Source organism: Pteropus alecto, unplaced genomic scaffold (assembly GCF_000325575.1).
Source record: "Pteropus alecto unplaced genomic scaffold, ASM32557v1 scaffold177, whole genome shotgun sequence".
NCBI lineage: Eukaryota > Metazoa > Chordata > Mammalia > Chiroptera > Pteropodidae > Pteropus > Pteropus alecto.
Genome location: NW_006442207.1, coordinates 9720632 through 9738717, shown reverse-complemented (window position 1 = coordinate 9738717; position 18086 = coordinate 9720632). Strand labels below are relative to the sequence as shown.

General features: G+C 34.2%; 1 pseudogene; it reads left to right on the top strand.

Annotated features, from left to right (window-relative positions):
* The first annotated feature begins 16638 nt into the window (after window positions 1–16638).
* Window positions 16639–16758, top strand: LOC112470214 (annotated as a pseudogene).
* Window positions 16759–18086: the final 1328 nt, after the last annotated feature.

The following is an 18086-nucleotide window of genomic DNA, read 5'->3' as shown; positions in this document are numbered from 1 at the left end:
CATTGCCTAACGGTGATTGCATTTATTAGTTCTGTTCAATTATATTGTTTTTCCTCTTTAGGGATTCTGCTAATACTAAAATCATTTCTTCTTTGGCTGTGTTCTATTTCTACTGCTTTTTCTTTGAACACTTTTTGTTGTTTCTTATCTCATTTGCTTTTTCTTGGTTGGTTTCCTGTCTTTCTTCAAAACCACTGATTAAATTTTCATTTCGGTCTATTCTCTCTTGGACACCTTGGTATCTTCTAGTTCTGAGATAACTTTATCTTATTCTTTTGTGTCTTTCTTGAGTCCAATCAAGTCTCTTAATTTCTCCCTTTTTTTTTTTTTTTTTTTACCATTTCTACTTTTAGATTTTGAATTTCTGATTCCATGTAGTTTTCATATTCTAAAATGCTAGTTTGAGTATATTTAATCCTGTTAAGTGTGTTGATTCTGAGTGTAAGGGCACTCTATTGTGTCACTGTAAACACTTAGATTTTTATTGTGTTTTGATGGTAGGGGTGGGGTTGTAAATCCTTCAAGTCGCTTGCAGATTCTAAATTTTGTTTGTAGCACCTATATTTTTCTTTATACAATTGCCAGAAGATAATTTTCCTCCCTTTTTTGCTCTTTTTCTCCTTCAGAAACTATGCACGTCAAACTGCCTCTTTAAATCAGGAATATGTTTAAGTCTCTGCTTGTAGTTCATGTTCTGATCTGGCAGGAAACTTTTTTTTAGTATTTTCATACTAACGAAGGTGGTTTTATATGAAGCTTGGTCTCAAAGTTAACTGTACCTGCTCTCCTTCACAGTTGTCTTTGCTTGCCACAAATCTTTGTCTGGGGACAGAGGTAAAGTTGGAGCATGGGTGATGGGATTGCAGCTGGGATTGGGTGAGTTTCTACTTTTAACTTATTGTAAAAATGGAACATTCTCATCTTGAAATTATGCATAGGGCATTACATATATTTTATATGTATACATTTGATATATTTATATATCATCGATATATATGTATATTGTATGTATTACACATATATATACATACATACACATACATACATACATACATACATACATACATACATACATACATACATGTGTTCCCCTTTTTGCTGCTCTATATTGTTTGGGGGAGGAAATATTGAGAGATTGGTAGATAGCCTTCATCTTCAGCTACCTAGACAGCTTTTTAAAATGTATTTATTATCTTTCTTTTTCTTTTCCTTCTAATCTTTGTCTCTTCTTCCCAACTTCTTCCTCCAAGCTATATTACATGATTAAAATATGTCTTAATATTTATAACAGAACCATTTATGCTTGGATTCTTCTTTTCAAAATAGATAAAGCAATTGTGCTTTGAAAAAGAGTAGTACTTTTTCTAAGTCACGTGGCTTTCACTTTTTACTCTAGAGATAGAAGAGAGTAGGAATCAGCCTGATTTATAATTTTTATAAATGAAGAAGGAACATTATGACACTAATTCTTGTTCATTTTTTTATATAGAAGTGTGTTTGATTGTGTACTTTGAATTAAAGAATACAAGCTAACCAGATTCTTTATATTTTTACATGTATTTTCATTTGTTTAGATCATTTGCATTATATAGCTGAAATATCAAGCTATTTAATGGAATTGTTTTTCTCACCTCACTTAATTTAAGAATGTTGTATATCTCTTTTAGAGTGTTTATAGTTCCCGTAAATTTTTCACAAACCTCTAGTCATAAATTTAAAAAATGTAGTTAGATACTGCACAAATTCTGAATGTTTGCATTTTCATTCTTTCTTTATTGCATACTGCCACCCTTGCAAATGGTGCCTGTTTTGTGGTTCATTGTCTCCGGACTTCTATCTACACATTTATCTAACACACCATACATCTAATTTTTAAAATCAGACTATGATGGGAAACAACTAAGTCACTGTAGTCAGCAGGGTGACATTGACATGGAAGGAGCCATGCACAAAGAGGAAGCAGCAGCCCCAGCAAACAGTTGCTCAGAGTCCCAGAGGGTAGGCCTGGAGTTAAGGTAGGCACAGCTAAGGAAGGTCAGTCGAAGAGCAAGTCAGAACATGGGGACAAACAGGAGGGTTGGTAGGAGGCAACAGTCAGGATTTCTCAGAGATCCTCAAGCCACATCTATTTCCTGTCCAGACCAAACTTCTGTGTGCAGTTACACCGGGACCTGGCTAATAGGTGTCAACGTGTGTGCTAACTCTCATCAACTGGCAGTGAATTATGGAAGCTCTAAGAGTAGAGAAACAGTATAATTATAACCCATTTTTGCCTCAGATATTCCCATTTCACACTTTTCATTCAAGAATTTAGTAATAGCTCTCACTTTCTCAGAAGAGTCCTGGTTTCAACAATCAATTATGTTGTCACCTCACCTATGAGAATGATCCTAAGTCTCCCTAAAGCTCTTGATTGATGTGATGTCTCCCAGGGTTAAGAGTTGCTTAAAAAGCTGGAAGAGTCGGCAGCATAGCACGTGTACCTGTGTTTGCCATGTTTCTGTTAACAGACGAGCCTGATACAAATACTTTAGAATAAGAAGAATAAACGAAGTCAATAAATGGGAATGTACGACTTGACAACATATTCTATATTTGCACATATAAAGATATTAAAAATAATATAATCAGAAGATTGAGATTAATAAAAGTTTAATATTTTTGGATGTTTTTGATGATAAAGATGCACATTTTTCATGTTGTATCATCATTGAAATCAAGAAACATCTTGTAATTGATGAAACATTGCAGTTTTATTAACAGCATGTTTGTTCTAAGTGCTACATAAATAGTACCTGCGCTAGTTTACTTTCTCTTCTGACAGCTACCACCACCTCCTTGAGAGGTCTGTTCTCAAAGTATAAGTGCCTATGAATTTACTTTTCCTCGGAAAGACTCTTAAGAAATAATTCTGAAGTGAATTTATACTCCTGAGTTTCCTCACAGGATTTTTTCTGATATCACACCCTTTTTTGGCCTCCTCCCTGTGCTAGACAGAGTAATGACCTGCCCCCACCGCCAAAGATATTCATATCCTAATCCCAGAACCCATAAATAAATTATATGACATCGAAAAAGGGAAATTGATATTATAGATGGGATTAACTGCTCAAAATCCTTTGCTGGCTTACCACTGCATTTAGGTAAAGACTAACATTCTCAATTTAGGTTACAAGGTTTTGCAGGATCCACCTTGGACCCACATCTGTCAACTTCCCTTTTCTGCCTCTGCTCTGGCCTTCTATACATAGATGCTCATGAAAACCAAACTCCTTTCCTTTCATAGGTTTACATATGTTTTTTTCTAATACCTGAAACACTGTTTCCTTTTCTTTTCTCTTGGTTAACTTCTACTCATCTTGCAAGTCCTAGTTCAATTTATTTTTTTTCCCCTTAGGGAAGACTATAAGATTTCTAGACTTGTATTTCATTAAACCTTGTAAAAAAATTTAAGTAAAAAATCAACATATGTAATTTAATGTTTTAAGTGTCTCCCCTATTAAATGGTAAATTCCATGAGAGCACAAACATATTTATCTTGTTCATGCTTATGAACCCAGACCTGGAACAAATTCTGGCACAAAAATATTTCCTCATTGAATGACAAATTCTATGAGGCAGGCACAGTTGAGATAAACTTAATGATCAAAGAAGATAATAGCTTGTCCCAAGATCACACAGCTAGTAAGAGGCAAATCTAGGATTCGAATTAAATTTTTTTGTTGATGTTGTCTAAATTTGAATGCTTACCATAAAACACTCTGTTATCCTGCCTCTCATAAACTTTAAAAAATTAACTTCTGAAGATAATAAATATATGCTCAGATGCATAGAAAATATAGGGTAGGACCAGGTATGTAGAAGACATTTACTAGGTAAGCAGTGAATGCACACACACACACACACACACACACACACACACGCACACACACACACACACAGTTGGGAAGTACATGTACAAATAGGTAAAAAAAATGAGTAAAGTGGACAATAGCACTATCATGAGAAAATGACACTCTGTCTTCATCAGAAATGTCAGAATTTTAATCAAGTGGGAACAATTGTTGATCAAACTTCTGATGGGATGCCTTCTCAGTATAAACAACATGAACAGTGCTTTGACCCGATTTCACTGGCCCCCTGCCCTACTGTGATTTTATTAAATGCTATTGCGAAAGTTAATTTCCTTAAATTATTCAAGTTCAACTCTAGTCACTGAAAACAAAGTTATCCTGCATAACCATTCATAAATTGGCTGAATGTTAAATAGCACTTTAATTTTGTTTCATTAATGTTCATTAAACAACCAAAAAGGAAGGAAGTTGATTATGTCAAGCTCGCAATTTTTAATTAAAATGGATAGAAGCAGGAGCGCCTGATTTGCAAACACAGAGCTTTAGACAGCAAACAGATAAAAGTTTACTGTGCACACCATGGGAAGAAAAAAATAGCGGTTAATTAAAACTTTAGTCATGTAAATGTCTCTACGTCAAACACAAATTACTACTTTACATCTTCCCATAAACCTCCAAACTCTATGGAATCTCTCACATGAGGAATCTTAAATATCGATGATGCGTTTTGTTGTTGTACCATGAAAGCCATGTATTTGAATACTTTATAGAAGTAGCATAATAGTGAAACTGGTACTGGCTGAGAGTCAGAAAATGTGGTTCCAGTATTGACCTGAGTTATACCTAATTTATGATGTGATTTGGAGTAATATGTCACTAAATCTCCCTGCACCTCAGTTTCTTTCACCATTAAAGTGAAATAATACTTGCTCTTAAAAAATCTGCTGTGTGTTGTTGCTTGATTTACCTTTATTTACTTGTTTGTGCATTTAGCAATAGGTGTTTGGGACTGCATTAGAATTCCTTTAAGTCAATCCAATATCAGGAAAGAATATTCATAGAACAGCTCACTTTGTCAGCCTGACCCTTGGGTAATTTGATTCAGATTCAAAGTAGCAGCCTATTAACTCAAAGGCTGTCTAGAAACCATAGACTTAACTTTTATCATTACTGTCTGAACAAAGAAATATGCAAACTTTTCAATCCTACTTCCTATATCCAAGAAAAGACAGAAAAATCATGATTCCTTGCAAAGTAAGCACTTTTTAGAGCATGACAGGTGAAAATCATTTTATGTTATAGATGTGTCCATGGGAGGAAAAAAGGTATATAATTTAGATCCTATTTCAAATGTTCTTGAAGGACTAGCTATTTAAGAAAGCCTTGCAAGGAACACATAAAAATACAAACTTTTTAATACATAGTCAATTTTACTTTTATCTTTTAGTTTTATCTCTACCTTAGGTGTACAGAATTAAGCTAAATTAAATTATTCATGCCCATGTTCACCACTCACCCTTGCAGGCCCCTCTTTTATTTCTTTGTAATATATTTTCCCTTCATTTCTCATCCCTATTGCTATCTTCCTCCTGAATGGGACTTGCTTGCACTAGTGTTTTTAATATATATCTTTCTAATTTCCCTTTTGTGTACCTATTTAGATACACATGTATCCTTGAAAAATATATACGGTTATTTAACTAGTGTTTTTAATTTGCATAAATGGTGCTATAAATCTTACTTTTACTACTTTTTCTTATTTATATGTTTGTGAGATGTAGCCTAATTGCAATAAATCTGGTTCTTTGCTTCTGACTCTGCATCATATTTTATTTTATGTATATACTACATTTTATTTAATCATTTCCCTGGGAATGGGCCTTTAGGTTACTTCCAACTATTGACTGCCGCCATCCAACAAAAAAAAACTTGCTATAAAAAATTTTGTACTTGTCTCTTTATGAATTTATGGAGGCTTTTTGTGGATATAAAACTTAGGATAAAATTTTTTGGTCTTAATGAAATAATATAAACATATTCTAGGCATTGGAAATCCACAATGAATGGACAGTTTAATCACCTACCAAGAATGCACAAGAGTTTATAACAGTCTCAACAGTACCTTAATGTTTACCAACTTTGTAATTTTGCCATTTAAACAATTAAGGAAATGATTTTTTATTCAAAGTAGTCTATTTTTATTATAAAGTCCTATAGACCATTATGATATTTCTGCATATTTTGAGATATTTATGTACATCTGTCTCCATTATTAACTACAGTTATATTTTTCTAATTTTAAAACATAATTAAGTTTCTGGAATGAATTCATTGGTTCATGATGTATTATTTTAAACATACTATTTGCTTCTGTTAGATTTATTTAATTTAAAAATTTTACATGTATATTTAAAAGTAAAATTGGCCTATGATTTCTTTTCGTGTACCACCTCTAACTTGCTTAGGTATCAAAATTATAATTAACTTTATTAAAGAACTTCCTTTTCATTTGATTTTTTTAATCTTTCATAAATTCTTATACAATATTAGAATTATCTGTTTTTTGAAAAATTACCAGACTTTGCCTTTAAGCCAGACCTGGGCTTCTTGATGAAAATGGAGTTAGAGATTGCATTACTAATTAAATTTTCTGTTATTATTGTATTATTCACATTTTAATTTCATATTTTACAAATTTTGACATTTTCTTTTACTAGAAATATATCAAGTTCAACTAGATTTTTTTTGTTTACTGATATATAAATTGGTAAAAGTATTTTTTTACTGTTTTAAATCTAAAATACATATAATTAAGAACATAAGAAAAATTTAAATAAAAAGAAAAGAAAAAATAATGAGGGAATGTATATTCCATGATTGTTGACTATAAAGTTCTATCTAGTGCATGTTTTTCAAATCTCTACACATTTGAACTATAATTGTTCATTTTTTTCTCATATAGTTCTGTCAAGATTAATTATGGATTTTAAAATTATATAATTAATACATTTATGGTAATCATCATTTTGACATTTCTGATGCATTTTTCCCTTCATCTACTCTTGTATTAAAGTTGGTTTGGTATTAAAGTTCCTAACCTGATTTTCTTTTGGTGTATACATTATCTTCAAACAAATCAAGAATAAGTGTTTGAAATGCTACTTTTGTATAACAATATTAGTGTATCTTAATTTTTAGTCTATCTGACAGTCTATTATTTGTTCAATGAGTTTAGCATATTTACATATATTTTAATTACTGATGTATTTGGATTTATTTCTGAATCTTATTTTATATTTTCTACTTGCCATTTGTCCTTTCATATCTGTCCCCTCTCCTAATTTTCTGTCTTTAAAAATAAATGTAGTCAAACAGTAAACATACATACATACATACATACATAAATAAATAAATGTAGTTGTTCTTCTACAGATGTAAAAGTTACTTTTAATTTTATTCTAGTGGTTTCTCTTATGTATTGATCATAGTAAAAATGTCCCCTATAACTTTGTAAGCTGAAGAATATTTTTGCCTCTAAATTGCAACCATGAATATGAACCTAACACACTCTCTCCAACAGTCTTTTTATCCCTAATAGTCTCTCTCCACAAGTTTAGTAAAAACATGTTTTTTAATGGATAGAATCGAATCCCCCCAATCAAGCTCAGCCCTACCAATTGTTAGATATGTGAATTTAGACAAGAAAATAAAATGCTTCAGACTGGGTGTCCTCATTTGTAAAGTGTAACATTTTACTGACACACTTACTTCACAAGACTTTTTGGTGAATCATACAATGCCAAAGAAGAGAACATATCCAGGCACAATGACATACCACATGCACGTAAGGTTTGATGCCAAGGGAAATATGTTAGCTGTAATATGAATTGAGTGACTAGATTCTGAAAGAAGAGAACAGGCACTTGCCACAGAAAGCAAAGATGTGCTTGATAAATGTAATTGTTGCTTAAACCGTAAGGCACCGCTTAAGAAGGGGAGGGTTGGAGTGGTCTGTCATGGTTGCAGAAGGCTATTTGGCACTTGAAATTTAGTCAGCACCAAAAAAACTTCACCTAGGTCATGTTTTCCCATATCAACATGCTAGTTTCTCAGTATACTTAAAACATATCATTAAAACAAAAACATGATATCTGAGAAACTCTAAGCCTTTATAGACTTCTCATACTTTATGAGATCAGAAAATTCCAAACAGACTGCTCTTGACATTTGGGGGACTAGGAACAAGAATATAAATGAGTGACTCTAACCAAATCCCCAACAACCGGGCCTGGATGGCATGTGTATGGACACCCACCTACACAGCTAGGCTCTATTCCACCTTCCTCAGGCCTGCAATTGTGCTAAATAAAGGGGCCGTCTGCCCCCAACAGGATGGACTTGGGAAAGAAGTTTTCACAAGCCCTGAAACAGTCTAGAGACAGGTTGAACAGGTAAATTTTTTGACCCCAGGTACCTGGAACATGGTGAAGAAGTGAACATACATGCATATACCATTGGTGGACATTTTCCATTAGCTCCATGGAAGGGTGTGGGGACAGCTGGAGAAGGGCAAGAGCAGAACCTATAGAGTACAATTCCAGGGAAGGGACCCCAGTATGTAAGATATAAGGGTATTATTCATCCCAGGTTTCTCCAGTGTCAAATTAGTCAGTAACCCCAAAAGACATCTTTTCCAAAACCATTAACTTTTTATTTTATTGCCTGTGTGGTAGCTTAGTGAAGCAGCTCCTATGTGTAGAGTAACAGAGTAACCTAAGGCGTTCTGTTGTTTGTTCTTGGTTTTAGACATCATGTTTCAAAATTTTGATTCACTGGTTCTAAAATAGAGTTGGGATTATACATATATATCTCTTTTAAATCTCATAAGTTTTTCTTCTGGTTCTCTTTTTAAAAAATCTGCTTTATTGAGGTAAGATACACAAAAAGCTGTACATTTTTAATGTGTACAATTTGACAAATTTGGAAATAAATATACAGCATGAAACTGTCACCGCAAACTGTCATAAACATTATCATTATCTCTAAAAGTTTCCTCCTGCCCTAAGTATGTAAGCATGTATGTATGTACGTATGTATGTTTATTTGTTTGTATGTATTTATTTTCGGTGATAAGCACACTTAACACATGATCTACCCTATTAGTCACTTTTAGGTATACAATAGAGTATTGTTAACTATAAGCTCTATAGTTTCCAGTAGATCTTTCTAAAAGAGATGCTAGTTGGACACTTAAAACCTTAAAACAGTAGGTCTCATAATAGGGGTTCCTTTTATACACATACACATATGATAGCAAAAGGACACGAGCAGTATTTTATATGTGATATATTTGTTTATTACCTTGATTGTGGTGATGATATCACAAGTCTAGGCATATGTATAAACTCACCAAAATGTATGTATTAAATATGTGCCAATTTTATATTTTCAACAAAGCTGAAAAAAAGAGAAAATTATAAAAAGAGCATATAACTAACATTAAAGGCTAATTTACTCATCAATAACTTTAAAAATAATTTCAGGTAGTCAGAATTATAGTACACTTTATGGAACTTAGCACCTCACCAGGATATGAAATTAAAAGTTGTAAGTTGTGAGGAGCTATATAGTGTTACGTAGGTTTAAAAAAAAAAAAAGCTGTTGGATAAAGCTGACAGTGAGACAGAGTTAAAAAAGAAAAAGAATATTGACCCAAGGGTCAGAAGAAACAAACTATCTACATTCTAATAAAAAAAAAAACCACTGGTAACTGTTGGCTTTTCTAGAAAGCTTAATTCACTTTCTGGACAAAGTTCTCTCTGTGAAATGAGGATTTCAATTAGATAATAATTATATTTTTCATTTATCTCTAAAATTTATATAATGAATGAATAAAAGTCTGCAATATCCTATTAAATCAAAATTGAGTGCTCTTTTTTAAGCCATCCTGCCAATTATCAGAATTGCGATATAGATTATAAAAAAAGAAAAATGGCCTTCACCTTAGTCTACCTTCTGGGATTGAAAAAGAGGATTGCTTGGTTCCGCTCAGTAAATTAGTCTCAAATGTGGAATTTTTCAAACAGGGAAAAAGTCAAATTATATTTTAATTGCTCTGTCAACCAACTCAGTCATACGTGTTTAAAGTCAATAGCTACCAAGAAGCACTGATATAGGAATTTTAGCATGTTTTCGTACTCCAAACTCTTCTAGTTAAAATTCCATTAGAATTTTGAATTAAACTTTCAATTTTACAAGAAAAGATGGATTGATGAAAAGAACACCTGTGAATCAGAAGGCTTAATTTCCACCCTGCTATTTGCGGCTTGGTAGACAAAGGAAGTTACTTTATGTAGGCTTCTGCGACCTCATATGTTGAAGGAAATAACAATCATTGTATTTGTAAGAAAAAAGGTTTTCAGGAAAGACATAACAAGAAATAAAAGGTTTGAAATTATTTTTAAAAGCTATAGACATTTATGCACTAATGATTGCATTTTGAAACCTTGGGGAGTATGGCACTTTAATCCGTCCTGTGCTCTCTGGGCTAATTCATGCTTGTGCATATGTCTGTAGGGGAAGGGAATGGAAAAAGAAGACAAATAAGTAATATAACAGTGCTCATTGTATGCATCAGGCTGACAGTAGAAAGGAGTCACTGTGATAAAAGAACAGAGAAATGAGATCAAAAATTGGCCGTTTGTAAGTTTTTCTAAGACATCCCTGTTTTTTTTTTTACTCTTTCAATCATTAAACATGATTCTTGCTGCTTTATTATTTCTATGAAGCTATACTCAATAGAGTGCTATTGCATATGTAAAGCAAAGAGATTCATGTTGCTATGTAGATAATATTAGCCAATTATGTGTGTGTAATTATGTGTATTACATATTTATTATATACTATATATTAACACACAATTAAAAATATATGTACACACAGATATATGCCATAATGCACAGCACGTAAAATCAAAGTCATATCTGGATCGCATGAAAATGAGAATCTGACCATTAAGAAGAAAATTAGACATATAGAATGGGTACCTGTTTTAAATATAATTGTGATGTGAGAGATGAAGAAACAAAACAATTTCATCAAACTTAGTATTAGATAATTTCTAAATCAGTATGTCTGACTTTCTTTATATATTATCTCATTTTATCCTGCAAAAAGATATATATTTATATATGATGATTCTGAGACGTGCCTAAGGTCACAGAACTATTCTAGTAAATGGTGTCAGAACTGAGACTTGAACTTAGGTCCACCTGAGGCAGAGGGCAGACTTTACCCAGCTATGCTGCATTCCAAAAGTATGCCAGTTATCTTCAGCTGCTTATGACCATGCAGCCTGCCTTTGCCTTTTCCCAACCATCTCCGAGAAGAAAGGATGTTGAAGTACAGTGCTGTCTGTTCCCATTAACTCCCTTCATACACATTTTGATCTTTACCCTTTATTTCACCATGAGGCTTATCAACACAGACAAGTGATTTGCCTGTTTCTGCTTCTTGTCATCTTAGTAGAAAATGTTTGTGGCAATTAGGACATTTAGACACTGATCTCCCATTCCCTGTGAATTATATATTAATTAGTGCCAGACTAGATGCAGATTGTTCAAAATACCCAGATGAATTCCACAGATACCAAAGCTAATCAACACCTTATTTTATTTTCAATCTATTAAACAATGAGGTTAACCATATTCTACCAAAAATTACTAGACTGAGAAATGTACCAATTTAATGTAGCTATGTGTCATCCTGTGCTCTAAAGAAAGGCATTCTTGCTTATTCTTTATTTCCAAAAATATTTATGGCTCAATCAAACTAGAAATAGAAACACTCCCTTTTTCCTTTTTATATTAGATACAATCCATGCCATTATCTTTCAGTGCTCTGGGTATTTTATTAGAGGACTTCTCTCCTCTTTTGTTGATGAATAGACAGACCAAGTGCTCTAGATTCTAGATGCAGATAAAAGTGCTTTTACTTGGAAGCAACGGGATGGAATTGGCATGCATTAGATTAGAAAGGGTGTCTTAAAATGCAGATTTAGAGAAAAACTTTTCACTACACCTGTCAAAACAGTATGGCAATCTGGGATAGCCACTTCACACATTTTTACATTTGGGGTGACAGCTGATTTTAAGTACAGATGGTAACACTTTGTGTATAAAGTCATCAGCCACCGCAGCTAGAAGGGAAGCATCTGACATTTTTACCACTACCATCTAACACTGACTTCTCCATAGGCTGCAGAGGAGAATTCAGACTTTCTTCGTGTGGCCCAATAGCTCTCATGCCAGATAACAGGAAGGAAGTTCAGCAGCTGAAGTTGTCTCCATTTAAAGTTGATGTCATTACAAGAATTACTAGTAGTGGAAGATCAGGGGGAGCCAACAGAATTATTACAAGCATAAGGTGACAAGAGTTATCTTTTTTGTCCTACTCACCTAATTCCCTAGACCAACATTTGTCAAAACTGTTTTATGAAATAATAGTTCTTAAAGATAGTCGAATTAAAAAAACAAAACAAAACAGGTTCACTGAATATGTAGGTTTGGGAAACACTCAAAATGTATATAGCTCCCTTGTAAATTCACATGGTACACTAGCGTATAAAAGGTGCGAATTCCAAACTTTTGATAGCATTATTAAATATATTGGAATATAAAACTAAAAAAAAAAAAAGCCTATAGAATTATTTTCTACCAAAGACACTTGAAGAGAATATTATAAATTATTTCTTTATACAAAACTCAGGTCATCCATGCAAGGATATTTGATCTTTCCTTTCTTTTAATTATATAAAGAGACATCTTGTTTTTAGATAAGCTCAATGAGGACAGAGATTTTTGTGTTTTATTTCTCTCTCCCTATTTATTTTATCTTCAATGCCTAGTAGAGTTTTCACATAGTAGGCACATCACAGATATTTACTGAGTAAATTATAAGGTCTCCTATTGCCACTGGTTCCTTATCTATTCTTGTTCCTTTTATCTTCTCTTTTAACATCTACAGCTCTCTTGGTCGGTGCCAATTTGCCTGGCTCTTAGCTCTTTCATTTTGCCTGAGTTTGATTTTGGGGTAAATTTTGATTTTGATTTTGTTGTAAATCACATAATTAAATCCTGAGATTCCTTCTTGTCATGACTATTCTGAGTCTCTCTTACCTGTTCTATTGTGACCTCTGAAACCTTTTTGATCTATCTGCGTTCTGCCTGTTGTTTTCTAGTTCTGATTTCTGTCCTGATAACTCCAATTAGTTGTAAATACACATAATGTGAGAGTCCGGAACAAGAATAAAACTTATCCAAAGAAGAGAGGCTAAATTGACTCGGAGACACATCTAGGAATGCTGCGAATCAGAAGTTCTCTGAACAGTTTGCTGTCTGGAAGCACCAATAGGGGCATATCAACCAGTGGCTCGAGCATGAGAAGTAAACCAGGGCCAATGTTCACGATAAGGAAGCTGGACATCGGATCAGACTAAGAACAGAGAATCAGCATATCCAGAGGAAAATAATTGATTTGAATTCAAACAAAAAGTCTCTTTTATCTACCATATGCAAAATTGCCTGGAGAACCTACATGAGAAACAGAGGCACTGATATTGCAATAACTTATGGTTTAAGTTTGAAAGTATCTTGAATGCCTGCTCCCTTTACGAACAGGAAACATCTCTCAGCAATTTGTTGGCCTTGATGTATTACTATGGCACCTTAAATCTGGCAGTTATGCCTTTTTGTTCTTTTAATTTCTCTATTTTCTTTTCACAATAAGAAAATCCATGTACCAGAATCCAGAGAGGCAATTTTCCGCTCCCACCATGGCACAGAGACTCAGTGTGAGGGACCACCAGCTCTCACAAACAATAGTGTGAGGGAGAACACTGGATGGCCCCTACGGGCAGGACGTCAAGATGTGCAGCCAGGGTGGAACAGAGCCTCGAAAGCTTTTCTGCTCTTCTATAATTCAGGCAAACTAGATGGTGAAATATAATTAAGGTTCAGGCTCATTTCTGTTCCCTTACAGAATCAAACTACAATGAGAGACACAGAAACAAGAATAGAAAGGATGATTGCTACCCTGAGGTGCCGTGAATATAATGAATTAATTTCCCCACAGCATTCTTATGACTAAACATGCTGCGCTGAACGTGGTGAGTCTGTGAACAACTGCCAGTCATTCCATGGCAGACCTGGTTCTTTCATTATGTTTAAAATAGAGTAACTCCCATGTGCATAAAGACATATGGACAAGGATGTTTATTGCTTCTTTGGTTTTAGTAGCAAAGGATCACAAACCACCTAAAAGTATATCAATAGGAAATGGGTAAATAAACAATGGGGCATAAATGAAATACTCTGCAATATTAAAAAATAATTGAATAAATCTGTGATATATTGTTATTGGGATAAAAAAGAAGGTATAGAACAGTCTGCAAAATGTGCAAGTTTTGTATTTTTAGCACATATGTACGTATGTATGTATGTATGTATTGTATATGTGTGTGTGCGTGTGTGTTACAAATGAAACATGTTTTTGTATGCATTGTACATCTCTTGGCAGGTACAAAAGAAACTGACAATAGTAGTAACCTCTGAGAGACAGGAAAATTTTACTGTATAACCTTTTGTACCACTAGCAGTTTCTACCACATGCTCGCAATAAGAAAAACAACCCACTCTATTCAGATACCAACACATATATTCTCTCTTAAAACAAAAAGGAAGAGAAGAAAGGAGGTAGAGACCACATATCACACTTTTATTTTAGAATGTGTAATGTGTACTATTGTTACAATTAATCCATTTTATAAACTACATAGTAGGAGTCTAGGCCAGCAGAGGACTCATGAAAACTGAATGAAACATCAGAGTGCATCTGTTTATGTTCATTTTTTTTCTTAGGAAAGGGTTCAGAGCTTTCATCACATTCTCAAAGGAATCTAAGAGCTGAAACAAAAAAAGTTCAGAAATACTGTTCAGCTTAGACACTTTATGGAAGGCTTTTGTCAATTTTTGTCAATTCTTTTGATTACATATGATGTTATTAGATAAAATAGCCATGTGACATGTTTCCTTGGCAGTGTGATAAATATTCATGTTTTTTTAGTGAATACTATGGTTCGTAATCTAATCCCATAGTTCTGTGATATGAATTTGTTACAACGATACCTTACTCTGTGCTTTTTAAATGAGAAAACACAGACCCCTATAGTATTTGCCAGATGGCTAGAGATTCCTTAAGGCCACAAAAACAATTACAACACACCTTTTGGCACATCCATTCTACTCAGGAATTGTAAAATTTTATATTATAGTAGAACCAAGTTAGATTGATTATGCGATATTTAAACTTATGTTTGAAATAACATTTGAAATTAAAAACATTTTATATTCCAGAGAGGAACAAAGTTTGGGGCTGTAGTCTCGATACTTCCAGAAGTTGCATTTTTCACTACAGTAGCAGTAGCTTGATGGAAGCATTTGAAAATATCTGTCTTACATTTATTAATGCTTTCCAGTTTATAATTTATAGTCCTTTAACCTTCCTTTTATCATTTAACCCTTGAGTAGACCCAGGTACAAACATATAAAATTCTTGACCTCTTGACACTAATATTCTAGTCTAAACCCATCATTTTCTTAAAACAGCCATGCAAAGTATATGAGAGTAAGTCTTTAGTTAAATAAGTTACCTCACCTGAACAGTAATTGAAAATAATCAAAAGACAAAACCTAGTCAATTTTCACTGGGTTTTAGCATAATAAAGCCTATGGCCTGCTATTCCTCATATTTACTGGAATTTATCACTTCTTAACTTGTGTTCCTTTGGCTGCCCATTTCTCTGCCCTCGTGAAACAAAACATATGTGATATTAAGAAGGAGTACAAGGTTTACAGTCTGACATGTGATACGCTTGGAAGTTGCCACTCCATTCCAATAACAAGTAAAAAGCTGAACAGACAAAAGAACCAGCAACTCAGATCTATCAGAGAAATGAGGTCCCAGGGCAAACCGCTGCCACCATAATCCAGGAGGCAGACACATGGATACAGAGTATCATGACTTAACCGCAGCAGAAGTCCACGGGGGGAAATCTTTGTGGGAACCAGTACTGAGGCAGGAAAACCTGAACTGCCACTGACAAAGTGCTGGAGGCTCATTGTGGACAACTCTGAGAGTTAAAACATCCAGAGAAACCAGTCATAGGGGGGCCCACACGCTACTGTGAGCTTTACTTCTGGAAGCTTTACCAGGTCCTCACAGTGACTATTAGACAAAGATCTCCTCATGCTCTCACAAGGGGAGGGAACGGAAACCATTTTGTAATTCGCCAGAGCACTCTGTGCTTCTAACAAGGCCTATCTTGAGAAAAAAACTACATTAGCAGATACTAACCTGCTGGAGTTTTATCATTTAGCCTCACCTTCCTGAGGAGGAGGATGGTCAGGGAATACAGGCATATCTTGTTTTATTACACTGAGCTTTATTGTGTTTTGCAGGTAGAAATACTGCATTTTTGTACAAATTGAAGGTTTGCGGCACCCCTGTGCTGTGTGTCTTATCAGTGCCATTTTTCAAACATCATTGTCTCTCGCTTCATGTCTCTTTGTCATATTTTGGTAATTCTTGAAATATTTCAAAGATTTTCATTATTATTATATTTGTTATGGAGATCTGTGACCAATGATCTTTGATGTTATTATTGTAATTGTTTTGGTGGCTCCACAAACCGCACCCATATAAGACTATGAATTTAATTGACAAATGTGTCTATGGCCATGCCACCCTGAATGTGCCCAATCCCATCTGATCTCATGAAGCTAAGCAGGGTCGGGCCTGGTTAGTACTTGGATGGGAGACCACCTAGGAATACCAGGTGCAGTAGGCATTTAAAAAACAAAAATTAATTGACAAATGCTGTATTTGTTCCGACTGCTTGACCAACCAGCCATACCCCAAACTCTCTCCCTCTGTTCAGGCTTTCCTTTTCTCTGAGACAACAAGATTAAAATTAGGCCAATTAATAACTGTACGATGATCTCTAAGTGGTCAAATGAAAGAAATTGCTGCATGTCTTTCACTTTAAATCAAAAGCAAAAAATGAATATGTTTTGTAACAAAATCTAAAGCCAACATAGGCCAAAAGCTACGCCCCTTGTGACAGTTAACGAAGTTGTAAAAGCAAAGGAAAAGTTCTTGAAGGAAATTGAAAGTGCTACTCCAGTAGATACACAAATGATAAGAAAGAAAAACAGCTTTATTGCTGCTGTAAAAATGTTTTAGTGGTTTGGCTAGAAGATCAAACCAAACACATTCCCTTAAGCCAAAGCCAAATACAAAGCAAGGCCCTAACTCTCTTCAATTCCATGAAGGCTAGGAGAGGTGAGGAAGCTGTGGAAGAAAAATTTGAAGCTAGCACAGGTTGGTTCAAGAAATTTAAGAAAAGAAGCCATCTTTATAACATAAAAATGCAAGGGGAAGCAGCAAGTGCTGATGTAGAAGTTTAGCAAGTTATCCGGAAGATCTAGCTAAGATAATTAATGAAGGTAGCTACACTAAACAACACAGTTGCAATGTAGATGAAACAGTCTTATATTGGAAGAAGATGCCATCTAGGACTTTCATAGCTAGAGGGAAGAAGTCAATGCCTGCTTTCAAAGCTTAAAGAATAAAATGACTCTCTTATTAGGGGCTGATGCAGCTGGTTACTTTAAGTTGAAGTGAATGCTCATTTACCATTTCAAAAATCCTAGGGCCCTTAAGAATTACACTAAATCTACTCTGTTTGTATCCTAAACATGAGCAACAAAGTCTGGATGACAGCACATCTGTTTACAAAGGGTTTTACTGACTATTTTAAGCCCGGCACTGTTGAGAACTACTTCTCAGAAAAAAAAAAAAATTAATATTACTGCTCATTGACAATGCATCTAGACACCCAAGAGCTCTAATGGAGATGGACAATGAGAATAATGTTGTTTTCATGCCTGCTACCACAACATCCTTTTTGTAGCCCATAGATCAAGGAATAATTTTGACTTTCAATAAATACATTTTATAAAACTATAGCTGTCATAATTAGAGATTCCTCTGATGGATCTGTACAAAATAAATTGAAAACCTGCTGGAAAAGATTCATCATTCTAGATGCCATTAAGAACAATTGTGATTCATGGAAAGAGGCCAAAATATCAACATTAACAGGAGCTTGGAAGA